This window comes from Onychostoma macrolepis, chromosome 04, assembly GCF_012432095.1.
Source record: "Onychostoma macrolepis isolate SWU-2019 chromosome 04, ASM1243209v1, whole genome shotgun sequence".
Classification (NCBI taxonomy): Eukaryota; Metazoa; Chordata; class Actinopteri; order Cypriniformes; family Cyprinidae; genus Onychostoma; species Onychostoma macrolepis.
In genome coordinates, this window is record NC_081158.1 from 2,599,052 (window position 1) to 2,613,539 (window position 14,488).

The window sequence follows — 14,488 nt, forward strand, 5'->3', positions numbered from 1 at the left end:
AAGACGTACATTATACTGTACAAAAGTAATACAAGTTTAATATATTTCTGTTACATGTTAAACCGCACTTTTATTTTGACAGGTTGCGTGAAGTTTCTGTGTGTATACAGTATGATATGATGCTAGTTTTCTCAAATGAAACGGTAAAATTCTCATGAAGTGACTCACAGCCTGTAAGTTCATGTGTTCATGTAGTGCAGAGGACGAAAATCACCGCGAGTTCACGTGTGCTTCAGTATTTGTTTATTAAACAAAACCGCGTCTCCGCCATTCATACATACCGAGGCTAACGGAACATGCAGGATTCATATTTAAACCGTCTTTTTGCGTTTTAATATTCACATACACTAGTTCATATCGCGATTCGAATTAAGTGACAGACATTCTTTTATTCATCCAAAACTTGCCGAATTCCGTGGCATTCCGCGTTATAGAGTAAATTCCGTTTATATGAATGGACTCCGCCATCCTGTCCGCGTTTTCGCGGAAACCATATGACCCTAGAAATGTAAGCACACTTCAGAACATTTCGGTTTGCCCTCTGTGTTGTGTTTTAAAGAGTTGCAGGGTGACAAGTCACAGGGTCTCTCTCTCTCTGTCTCTCTCGTATGCGCCCAAATGCGTTCTCAGGTACCAAATTTGGTACCGAATGATTTCATGTGAATCGATACTCGGTAGTACCGACGCAATTCGGTCCGTACCCTTAAAAGTACCGAGTTCGGTACCCAACCCTAATAACTAGTGGACCAATGATGACGCTTGAGCCCGCACTGATTTACATGAAACTCTAACCGCAACATTTGGGAAAGCAAGCGCAGAATGTGGAAACGATCAAAAGGAAAAACAGCATAAGCATACAAAAAATAAAAATGAGCAGAAAATGTCAGAGCACAAAAAACAGAGAAATATATCCAAGGAAAACATGATTTTGTGAAAGTTGGATAATTTTGCATTAATATTTCAGTTTTGTGCAATATAATTTTAAATGTTTAAAGTTTTGATTTATGCTTTTTTTTTCAAATGAGTTATTAATTTTTTTATTTACACTTAGAATCTTTCAATCCGTGACCATTGTTTGCTATTCTGAAAAAAATATGCTTTCATTTTTTAATTTTGTGCATGTAAGGATCCATCCGTTAGTCCAATCAACGGAATCCAGCGGCCTGGTCGAAGGTTTAATGCATGTTCGGTCTTTTACTTGCGTGTCTGTTCCCCGAACTAGAAAATACAGAAAACATCCAAACCAAAGTAATAGTAACAATTTAATTGATGTTCAACAAATAAGAAACCGATATAATACAGATAAAGCCATGATAAAGCTTGGCTTATTGAATATTAGATTCCTTTCTTCAAAAGCACTTTTTGTAAATGATATGTTCACTCACCATAAACTAGATGTGCTTTGTCTGACAGAAACCTGGCTAAAACAAGATGATTACATTACTTTAAACGAGTCTACACCCCAAGATTACTGTTACAAACATGAACCGCGTCCAAAAGGTAAAGGGGGAGGTGTTGCTACAATTTATAGAAATATTTTCAGTATCTCTCAGAGGTCGGGTTTCAAGTATAATTCGTTCGAAGTAATGGTGCTTCATATAACGTTATCCAAAGAAACAAGTGTTAATGATAAATCCCCTGTGATGTTTGTACTGGCTACTGTATACAGGCCACCAGGGCACCATACAGACTTTATTAAAGAATTTTCTGATCTTCTATCGGAGTTAGTGCTGACTGCAGATAAAGTCCTAATCGTTGGTGATTTTAATATCCATGTTGATAATGAAAGAGATTCGTTGGGATCAGCATTTATAGACATTCTAAACTCTATTGGTGTTAAACAACACGTGTCAGGACCTACTCATTGTCGAAATCATACTCTAGATTTAATACTGTCACATGGAATTGATGTCAGTGGCGTTGAAATTTTGCAGCAGAGCGATGATATCTCAGATCATTATCTAGTCTCCTGTATATTCCATATAGCTAAAGCTGTAAAGGCAACTCCTTGTTACAAATATGGTAGAACCATCACTTCTACCACAAAAGACTGCTTTATAAATAATCTTCCTGACTTATCTCAGTTCCTCAGCATATCCAATAGCTCAGAACAACTTGATGATGTAACAGGAACTATCGACTCTCTCTTTTCTAGCACTTTAGATGCGGTTGCTCCTTTACGCTTAAGGAAGGTTAAGGATAAGAGTCCAACACCGTGGTATAATGAGCACACTCGTGCCCTAAAGAGAGCAGCCCGGAAAATGGAGCGCAGCTGGAGGAAAACTAAATTAGAGGTATTTTGTTTAGCTTGGCGGGAAAGTACCCTATCCTACAGAAAAGCATTAAAAACTGCTAGATCTGATTACTTTTCGTCTCTTCTAGAAGAACACAAACATAACCCTCGGTATTTATTCAATACAGTAACTAAATTAACGAAAAATCAAGCATCAACAGGTGTTGGCATTTCCCAAGAGCATAGCAGTAATGACTTTATGAACTACTTCACTTCCAAGATCGATACTATCAGAGATAAAATTGTATCCCTGCAACCGTCAGCTACAGTATCGCATCAGATAGCACACTATAGATCCCCTGAGGAACAATTTCATTCATTCTCTACTGTGGGAGAGGAAGAATTGTATAAACTTGTTAAATCATCTAAAACAACAACATGTATGTTAGACCCGATTCCATCTAAACTACTAAAAGAGCTGCTTCCAGAAGTCATAGATCCTCTTTTGGCTATTATTAATTCATCATTGTCATTAGGATATGTCCCCAAAACCTTCAAATTGGCTGTTATTAAGCCTCTCATTAAAAACCACAACTTGACCCCAAAGATCTAGTTAATTACAGACCGATCTCAAATCTCCTTTTCTGTCAAAGATACTAGAAAGGTAGTATCCTCACAATTATATTCCTTCCTAGAGAAAAATGATATCTGTGAGGAATTCCAGTCAGGATTTAGATCGTATCATAGTACTGAGACTGCTCTCATTAGAGTTACAAATGACCTGCTTCTATCATCTGATCGTGGTTGTATCTCTTTATTAGTTCTACTGGATCTTAGCGCCATGCTCGACACTATCGACCACAACATTCTTTTGAATAGACTACAAAACTTTGTTGGCATTAGTGGAAGTGCCTTAGCATGGTTCAAATCGTACTTATCTGACCGCCATCAGTTCGTAGCAGTGAATGAAGAGGTATCATATCGATCACAAGTGCAGTATGGAGTACCTCAAGGCTCAGTACTAGGGCCGTTACTTTTCACGCTTTATATGTTACCCTTGGGAGATATTATCAGGAGACATGGTGTTAGCTTTCACTGTTATGCTGATGATACTCAGCTCTATATTTCTTCGCGGCCCGGTGAAACACACCAAATTGAGAAACTAACGGAATGCATAGTCGATATAAAAAACTGGATGACGAGTAATTTTTTACTGCTAAATTCTGAAAAAACAGAGGTGTTAATTATCACCTACATGTATCACCTACACCTACATAATTAAACCCTGCATGTAATAACCTAGAACATTATCTAACACTTGACGGCTGCTCTGTCAATTCTTCTTCATCAGTCAGGAACCTAGGTGTGCTGTTCGATAGCAATCTGTCATTTGAAAGCCATGTTTCTAGCATCTGTAAAACTGCATTTTTTCATCTCAAAAGCATATCTAAATTGCGACCAATGCTCTCAACGTCAAATGCAGAAATGTTAATTCATGCGTTTATGACCTCAAGGTTAGACTATTGTAATGCTTTATTGGGTGGTTGTTCTGCACGCTTGATCAACAAACTACAGTTAGTCCAAAATGCAGCAGCTAGAGTCCTTACTAGAACCAGGAAATATGACCATATTAGCCCGGTTCTGTCAACACTGCACTGGCTCCTTATCAAACATCGGATAGATTTTAAAATCATGTTAATTACTTATAAAGCCCTGAATGGTTTAGCTCCTCAGTACTTGAGCGAGCTCTTATCGCATTATAGTCCTCCACGTCCGCTGCGTTCTCAAAACTCCTATTCCTTTACAAAAAAGATCCTATTCCTATTTAGCACCCAAACTCTGGAACAGTCTACCTAACACTGTTCGGGAGGCAGACACACTCTGTCAGTTTAAATCTAGATTAAAGACCCATCTCTTTAGCCTGGCTTACACATAACACATTAATACGCTTCTATTATTCAAATCCGTTAAAGGATTGTTAGGCTGCATTAATTAGATCAACCGGAACCGGGAACACTCCCCATAACACACAATGTACTCGTTACATCGTAAGTTGAATGGCATCTACGCTAATATTTGTCTGTTTCTTTCCTAGTCTGTTTCTCAGTCCGTATCCGGTCAGATGGTGGATCAGCACCAAGAGATGATGTCTACAGCCCTGATCGTCAGCGGAGACCAGGACACCCAGATGATCCCCAGAGACATATCCCCAGTGAAAACCTCGATTAAATACAATAAAACTAAAAAATAAATAAATAAATAACTAAAATATAATAAAATACCTAACTACATAATACTACTATTGTTAGAAATTGCAACAAAATTAAAATAGAAATATAAACTTTTGAACTGCGGGTTTCGTCTGGTCAGAGGAGAACTGGGCCCCCGACTGAGCCTGGTTTCTCCCAAGGTTTTTTTCTCCATTCTGTCACAGAGGGAGTTTTGGTTTCTTGCCGCTGTCACCTCTGGCTTGCTCAGTTGGGGACACTTAATTTCTAGCGATTATTTTAGAACTATACTTACTATACTCCCAGTCCGGCGTAATAATCAAGGAACTTTGCTGCGGCAGCAGGCGCAGTGATACGCAGCGCCTGAAAGTAGTCCCCAGCTATATTATAACTGGGTACCTGACTGGGGACTACTTTCAGGCGCCGCGCATCACTGCGCCTGCTGCCGCAGCAAAGTTCCTTGATTATTACGCCAGAATGAGAGTATAGTTCTAGCAAAATCGGACTAGAAAATCGCAACTTTTCATTTTCCGCGGTCTTAGTACACGATATAACTACAGAAGAGTCAAGTTTTAAATAGGAAAACTATCGAAACTCTTTGGTCATTTTTGAACGCGATGCTACTGGTCTAATAGGATTCAATGATCTATGCTAAGCTATGCTAAAGTGCTATTGCCAGATCCGAGATCGGCTGAATGGATTCAAAAAGCGGTAAAACTCAACTTATTAACTCTGGGGAGTTGGAGAATGAGCCTATTTCCAAAAAGTGGAGTGTTCCTTTAAGCCCCCCTTAGCACCCCCAACAAAAAAATCCTGGAGCCGCCACTGTTCATCGACCTCAAATATGGCTTTTCATCTGAAAGATATATGTAGTAGCAACTTTACATGGCTGCTCAATATGATGTTAACCTCGAGAAATGTGCGCTGTTGAAGTGTTTGTGTGGAGAGTGGAGCTGAATAGCGCGCTCGCTGCAGGACAGATGGAGGCGCCGGTGCGCTCACTTGCTCTTAAAATCTCCGTAATTTTTGGTCATACAGATAAAAATAGCCTAATACATCTTTCGAATCTGTAAAGACTCATTTATTTGTGTACACTCAGAATAACAACGAACGTTGCGCTTTAAAGCAAACAGGGTGCGCTTTAGGTCTTTGAGCGAGAAACTTCGAAACCCGTCTTTGAAAAATATATCTATAGAGAGTGAAATGTCTACTTTCAAATGAAAAAAAAACAAAATTCAAATAGAAAACGTTTGTGTTAGCATGGATGATTTACATAAAATTTAATGTGTGCAATGTAGCCTACACTGTGCATAAACTGGCTTTCAGTTCAATATAATAACAAAAAAAAATACATTTTGGGTTTTTATTCAACTAAGGTGGGCACGCTGTGATCTGTACTATATTTTTACTGTAACTGACAGATTTCGGCCAAAAAAAAATGTATAAAAAAAAAAAAACGGAGTGGGAGGGAATGGGAGTAATTCTTCCGGGAGTGGGCGGACGGATTTTCCCCAGTTTTTCGTGGGATTGGGACGGGACGGGATTTTTTTTGTGGGAGTGGGACGGGAGAGGTTTCAAAATGCACTCCCGTGTCACCCTCTAGTGTGAAAGAACCAGTATTTGTCTGGGCTGTGTATGGATAAGCTGATCAATGATTTAAATTTCAGTCTAAAATATTGTACTGCTTCAGAAGACCCATTTGTGCTGCTAGATTTGCAAAAATAGCAATTAATCCAAAAATGAAGAAATATACTTAAATAACCTTTCATAAAGTGGTGGTTTACATCTCGCATAACACTAAAACCCATCAATTAATTCAACTTGCTTCACTTTAGGCCCGTAGTATTGCAGCCATCTTGTTGACTTTGACATCCCAGCACTCCACGCTGCCTTTGCTCTGAAAACATTAATTTCAAAAACATATGCAAGTATGAGTTTCAAATAAAAAAAACGTGAGGAGCAAATATCAGTCTGAAATGGTAAATAACGTTTGCAAAACAGCCATCATAAACGCTCCTTGAGCCACTTTAACTTAGCTTTGGCTGCATTAATAAACTTAGTTTCATCTAGCATATCCATGTAATTCTAATTGTGTTAATCGTTATTTATGATCTGCTTCGACAAAGTTTAAAACTATTGTAATATAATGAATGGGTGGGTTTGTCTTACCTGTTGCTTTAGTTTCTGTGGCGCGAGTGTCGGTTAGATCTGTCAGACGTCTTTCTGGTTTAAAAGACAAAAATCACCGGGCTTGTTTGTCTGTGTCTGACTGAAAAAGCACAAAAAACGTTTTCTTTTTTTTCCCCCCACTGACGAACTGTGGTGTAAAACACTGCATATTTAACAATTGCCGTTGATAAATTTGATGTAATGGCATGTTAGTTCCTCTTTGCTAGCTAATACATTAGTGTTGCTGAGCTGGTTAATCTTCAAAAAAATAAGATACAACAAATCAAACTTTCAAAAGTGCTTTAAATAGGAATAAAGAAGCTTGAAATGCTTACCTTTTTCTTTTCGTGACTCCTTGAGTGAAGCTCAGCTGTGATTGGACGGGCTGATGTTACGCGACCGCGGTTTTTTATTTTTATTTATTTTTTAGTAAACACACTAAAAATATATATTTTGTAATAAGTAGCTCAAGACTCTGTATTCACCATGGTCCTAATATGTAGGTATGATTTAGACATCAGTGTGTGTGTGTGTGTGTGTGGCTCAAGACTCTGTATTCACCATGGTCCTAATATGTAGGTATGATTTAGACATCAGTGTGTGTGTGTGTGTGTGTGTGTGTGTGTGTGTGTGGCTCAAGACTCTGTATTCACCATGGTCCTAATATGTAGGTATGATTTAGACATCTGTGTGTGTGTGTGTGTGGGTGTGTGTGTGTGGCTCAAGACTCTGTATTCACCATGGTCCTAATATGTAGGTATGATTTAGACATCAGTGTGTGTGTGTGTGTGTAGCTCAAGACTCCTCCGTATTCACCATGGTCCTAATATGTAGGTATGACTTAGACATCAGTGTGTGTGTGTGTGTGTGTGTGTGTGTGTGTGTGTGTAGCTCAAGACTCCGTATTCACCACGGTCCTAATATGTAGGTATGATTTAGACTTCAGTAAGTTGTTGCTGAACTAACTTGCTGTAGATGCATCACATTTATAGATATATACAGTATCTTGAGCCCTTTTGAGACATGGCGCTCTCAAAAACTGAGTATTATTAGCGTTATGTAACAATATTTTAATGCGTCTTTCTTTTCTCTGGCTTTGACTGATTTGCCTTGTATTTCAGGAATTACATTTATTTTATTTTTTTTATTAGGCTCAAAAGTCAGTGTCAAAAGGAAGTGGTCGGAAGAAGAGGTTGGAGCGGTTGAAAAGCATATGATGCATTTCATACGCAGCTGTCGAGTGCCTGGGAAGATGGACTGTGTCTCATGCCTGCTGGCCGAACCTCAGGCACTGAAAAACAGAGAGTGGTCTGCTATTAAGTTTTATATTAATAACAGAATTGCTGCTTTGAAAAGACAACAGAGTCGGTAGGACAGATTTTTCTATACATTTATACGCTGTTAAATCAATTTGCGTTTAAGGCTTTATAAAGCCCTCTTTGATTTTAGCAAGAATTGTTCAAAACAAAATTGTTAGGGCATCAGTTCCAGGACCCCAGTTCCATTTGCCTAATACTGAATGTTTTCACATGTTTTTTTGTTTGTTTCTGCATTTGGGATACTGTTTTATAATATTGCTTGTTGCTACAGCAATAATGGACAGCTTGCGATGACCGCTGTGAAAAATGTTTATTTTATTGCGTCTCCAGGCAAACTCTGTACTTCACAGCAAAACAATCTTTTTAATCAGTATGATTATCTTGTTCTTAACTCCCTCACTCTTCACTATGTGGCCAATATGTAGCCTAGGAATGATTTAGACATCAGTGTTTCCAAGAACGTTGATTTAAGAACGTTTTCTATCAGCATTATAAGAACGTCCATGAAGTACAAATCACGTCCTAAAGACGTTCCAAGAACATTGATTTAAGAACGTTTTCTCTCAACATTATGAGAACGTTCATTAAGTACAAATCACGTCCTAAAGACGTTACAAGAACATTGTTCTAAGAACGTTTTCTCTCAACATTATAAGAATGTCCATGAAGTACAAATGACGTCCTAAAGACGTTCCAAGAACGTTGATTTAAGAACGTTTTCTATCAACGTTATGAGAACGTTCATTAAGTACAAATCACGTCCTAAAGACGCGTTCCAAGAACGTTGTTCTAAGAACGTTTTCTATCAACGTTACAAGAATGTTAACAACGTTATAAGAACGTTCCAAAAACATTATGTTAATAACGTTTTGTACTAACATTAACACAACTTTTAAAGAACATTAGTGAATGTTCTGGGAACAGAGAAATACACTGAAGCTACAGGGATGTATGAGAAGGAAATCGAGTCGACCTGCTGTATGAAGCTGATTCTGAACGAACTCGTCTTCGAGATGAACGTGTTCTAACGCATTTTTAGTCAATAAAATGTTAACACAATAGTACATATTTTACCATTAATTTTCTGACATTATAGGGGAAGCTGAGCAGTCTTGAAGAAATCCCCACTGGTCAATAGTAATAATTCTCCCCACAGAGCAGTCACTTACTCCAGATACAAAAACTGGACTATAGTAAAGTACTTCATTGCATGTCACCCATCTGGCGCAATTACGTACCTCTCCAAAGGCTGGGGCGGGAGAGCATCAGATGTTCAGATTGTGAGAAACTCTGATTTCCTGTCCTCGAGGTACCACCAAGCTGGAGATCAGGTCAGAGTTTAACTCTAAATGTTGTGTTAAGTACTGTACACTTTTAAGATCTTTTCATAGGATAATTACTATAAATGTTAGGTTTAACTGCCTGTTTTTAATGAAAACTTTTATAGTCATGTGGTCCCCATGTTGTATTTAGCTCTATTCCCATGTGTTTTAAAGGAATATGTCTGTGTAGTGTCCTTCAGTGGTGGTCAGTAACGAAGTACCTTTACTTCGTTACTGTACTTAAGTAAATTTTTAAAGTATCTGTACTTTACTGGAGTAGTTTTATTTTGAGTAACTTTTACTTTTACTTCACTGCATTCCAAAGCATAAGATCGTACTTTTTACTTCACTACATTTCATAAAACATATCGTTACTCCTTATAATACATCACATGCTCCGAGACGCAGACGCGGCGTCTGATTCATGAACAAACTGATTCTTTTCAATGAACCTGTTGAATCGGTTCGCAAATCGCAACAAACGATTCATTCACGAATAGGAGGATCTTTGTTGACATCTTTGTACGCATGCGCGAGTGGTTGTGTGGCAACAAAACAAACAGTATGGCGGGCTGTAAAGACGCGACGAGCACTTTCAAGAGAGTTAGCGGGCGAAATCCACAATATATAAGCACTTTAACATCTGAAGACCGGAGGAGGTTTGGAGAGAAGCTCAAAATTTGTATTGGTGACAAAATTGAAGTTATTCAAAGCCCATATGAGATCTGGGATGACAAAAAACGTTGGTCCGACTCGCCGGTGTCTTGGCCACCAATCTGCTGGGGAGACATTTAACGTTATTCTTATTTAATAGAAACCCCTGGACCCTTCACTCATGAAAGATTAAAGGCTTTCAAAAGTCTGGAGGCCTATGATTATTTTGTTTCTTGTAAAGTTGGGCCGATCTTACAGACATCGTCTGGGTGCTGTGGATCGCGGTTTGGGACACCTGAATCAGAACACGAAAACATATGACTCGGTTGATTTGACTCGGTTTTATTTTTTATTTTTTTCAATCTTCTATAAATACATAAATACCATGAACAAAATGAGCCTCACAAACTTGATCAGAAGCTGCAGGAATCCAGGCTTTCTTCGGAGCGTCCAGGTTCAATCGCCTAATTGCATGCAACCTTTTCTTTCGTTTTTCGCGATCCTTTTCGGAGGGAATTGAAAAACTTTTATCAGGCCCCAACGAGCCGCATAATCGACCACACAGCAAGAGTGAACCATCCTCTTCTCTAAATCCTCATCCAAACGTGCAAAACAATCAAATTACAGGTATCTAGCGGTGTTTCCTGCCACACGATTCCCATGATGCAACGCGACAAACGTAAACAATGACTTTCACAAAAGATCTGCCTATTGGAATGATCCGATTGCAGCTGTTCTCGAGTCGACAACTCACTGATTCAAATGAATCGTTTAGAGCGAGTCTCCAGTGAACTGAACTCACAACAACCCGGAGGTCTCGTGAGCGCGCGACTGATGCTCTGAAAAGTAAGTTACTAATGTCGAATTTTAGGATTAATTATTGTAACTGAAAATATATTTAGGTCAAAACTGTCAGTTGTTTGTGAACTAAATCTGCTGTAAGGGTGATCTATTTAATCCCACTGAAATGCTTGAATGCAGACAGATCAACATCAGTGTCTCTATGTTTTAGGTCAAAAAACGAAACATTAAAATAACACAGATTAAATAAAATAACTCATGCACGTTCATATTCCCCGCTGCTGTAACGTTAGCAGTTTTATTAAAATGCTATGCATTTAGCCCCATGTGACATCTGTTTTTATATTGTTTATCAACAGTATAAATTGTTATATTGTTTAGATCAACTAGCCGAGTAGACAGATATAATGTTTATTCATAATCATAACCATACTGAAAATAAGTAAATATTGTTAGCTGATGCTAACTGTCTAGCTAACAAGCTTGCTGGTGCTAAGATGAAGACATTTTTAGATATAAAGTCCAAATATGTGTATTCAACCACCTAGATAGATTAAAGGGAAAAAGCAAGGATGTGATGTTCAGAACATGGTAACTACAGTAATTATCAAAGTGGGAAGTGATGCCCTCTGGGGGCATTTGGCCAGGGGTGTTTAACACCACAGACAAGGTTTGTGAAGAAAAAAAATCATTATGAAAATATTATAAAGGGGAAGTCGTGGCCTAATGGTTATAATAAAATACCTAACTACATAATACTACTATTGTTAGAAATTGCAACAAAATTAAAATAGAAATATAAACTTTTGAACTGCGGGTTTCGTCTGGTCAGAGGAGAACTGGCCCCCCGACTGAGCCTGGTTTCTCCCAAGGTTTTTTTTTTCTCCATTCTGTCACAGAGGGAGTTTTGGTTCCTTGCCGCTGTCGCCTCTGGCTTGCTCAGTTGGGGACACTTAATTTCTAGCGATTATCGCCGATTTGATTGCACAGATACTATTTAAACTAAACTGAGCTAGACAATGACATCTCTGAATTCAATAATGAAATGCCTTTAACTGAAAATTGAGTGTTTAATCTTATCATTATACATTACTGACACTCTATCCTCCAATTTGATACTGTTAAGTGCTTTGACACAATCTGTATTGTAAAAGCGCTATATAAATAAAAGTGACTTGACTTGACTTGACTAGAGAGTTGGACTTGTAATCCAAAGGTTGCGAGTTCGAGTCTCGGGCCGGCAGGGATTGTAGGTGGAGGGAGTGAATGTCCAGCGTGAATACCACGACTGAGGTGCCCTTGAGCAAGGCACCGAACCCCCAACTGCTCCCCGGGCGCCGTAGCATAAATGGCTGCCCACTGCTCCGGGTGTGTGTTCACGGTGTGTGTGTGTTCACTGCTGTGTGTGTGCACGTTGGATGGGTTAAATGCAGAGCACAAATTCCGAGTATGGGTCACCATACTTGGCCATATGTCACTTCATTTTCACTTTTCACTTTCATTATTAAGTCAGTAGTCGGTTCTCCATTTAATACAGGCTTAAAAAATCAGACATTAGGTATTATGTTGCTTGTTTATAGTTTTATTGGGTATTAAGTAATAATGGAGGTGTAACAGATATACATGTTCTCTGCAGAGAGAGAGAGATAGGTACCTTGAAGAACCGATACCACATTCTGGATGGCCCACTTCCTCTGCGCCTGGTGAATAGCATGAAGGACGAAAGAGACAACAGAACAGAGGCAATAATTGACCGCATTGTATATGTTTGCGGGGCATTAATGAACATGTCTGGCAGTATTATGTACAACAGGGATTGAATCTTAAAGTAAGGGTGCAATAAATGTTTTAAATTTGAATAACAACAGTAACCTTAATAAATGTGCCATAGTTTAATTGGATCCTTAGATCAAAATACATTGGCATTTTCAAAATACAACTTTTTTACACAAGAACTGATTGTTGCATTCTGACTGTACCAGCTGTTGATTGTCTGTCCATATGTTGCAGATTTACTTCAGTGCTGCTCTACTGATGATGCACACCCTATCACCCCGCCTCTTCTGCCTGACGTACCACCTCTGCTGCCTGTATTACTACCACCTGTACAGTGTTCTGCCTCCTTGCCACCAACATGTACATATGTTAAAGGATTAGTTCACTTACAGAATGAAAATTCTGTCATCATTTACTCACCCTCCACTTGTTCCAAACAAAAGACGACAAAGAAGATATTTCGCAAAATGTTGGGATCCAAACAGTTTATGAGCACCAATGACTTCCATAGTAGAAAAAAATACTATGGAAGTCAATGGTGCTCATCAACTGTTCGGATCCCAACATTTTGCGAAATATCTTCTTTTGTCTTCAACAGAAGAAAGAAACTCATACAGATTTGGAACAAGTGGAGGGTGAGTAAATGATGACAGAATTTTCATTCTGTAAGCAGTGATGGGAATAACGGCGTTATAAATAAATGGCGTTACTAACGGCGTTATTTTTTTCAGTAACGAGTAATCAAACAATTTGCTGTTTCCCCTGTTACAACGCCGTTACCGTTACTGACAATAAAATGTGGCGTTACCATATTATATTAATATAAATTAAATTTTTCAGTTCATCTGAATGGATGCACAGTGTAGCTGTGCCATAAACAGTGTGAAGGCGCACGACTCGGAGTCGCTTTCTCTCACATACACGCACGCAAAGAAAGATACAGAGCAAGAGAGTCTTTCATAACATGCAGAATTGACGCGCTACATGTAAACGATATTCTTTGTTGTATTTTCCTGTCAAAATAACGGAGTTCCTTTGGAATTCTTCAGCTTTTAAGAACTGCCGGGTTCTCTGGTAGTGGGCGGAACTTATGCGCAAACGACAATCTCATTGGCTGGCGCTCATCTATTATCCTCCCTGTTTTGATTTCAGCAAATCAATTCAGACAACGTGATTAATATTCATGCATAATATTCACCCAGCAGCTCATTAATCCTTAGTGCGTTTTATATTGATGACAAATATGCATTCATACTTGGTTATTCTAATTACTAAAGTTCTATCATCATATAATATTAAATTATCATAATATTATATTATAATGCTTGACTGACTGATACTAAGTGTCTTTGGGGCATCCAAAGTTATTTGACATTTGAATTTTTTTTTTTAAAGTAACACAATAGTTACTTTCCCTGGTAATTAGTTAATTTTATAATGATGTAACTCAGTTACTATTTGTGAGAAGTAACTAGTAACTATAACTAATAACTTTTTTAAAGTAAAGTGCCCAATACTGTCTGTAAGTGAACTAATCCTTTAACGTTGCACATTTTACGAGTGAACTTTTCTTAAAATCCCTAATACTATTGGCATGAATTTAAATAAGTTATCAATTTTACATAGTTGTTAGTAGTCTCAAACTCTATTCCTGGGGGGCCACAGCTCTGCAGAGTTTAGTTCAAAATCACACCTACTTGGAAGTTTCTAGTAATCCTGAAGACCTTGATTAGCTGGATCAGGTGTGTTTGATTAGGGTTGGAGCAAAACTGTGCAGAGCTGTGGCCCTCCAAGAATTGAGTTTGATAGCACTGTAAAGTATGTTTTACATATAACCAAATGGGTTTTGGCTCAAACAAAAAGCCTAGTATTGCTTATGGCACCATTATATACTGTATGCTTCGAGCCCACACTGTTGAATATAAATAAATGTTTTATTAAGAAATTCCAATTTGTACATGTCCTATTAGTAAATTTTGAAATGAA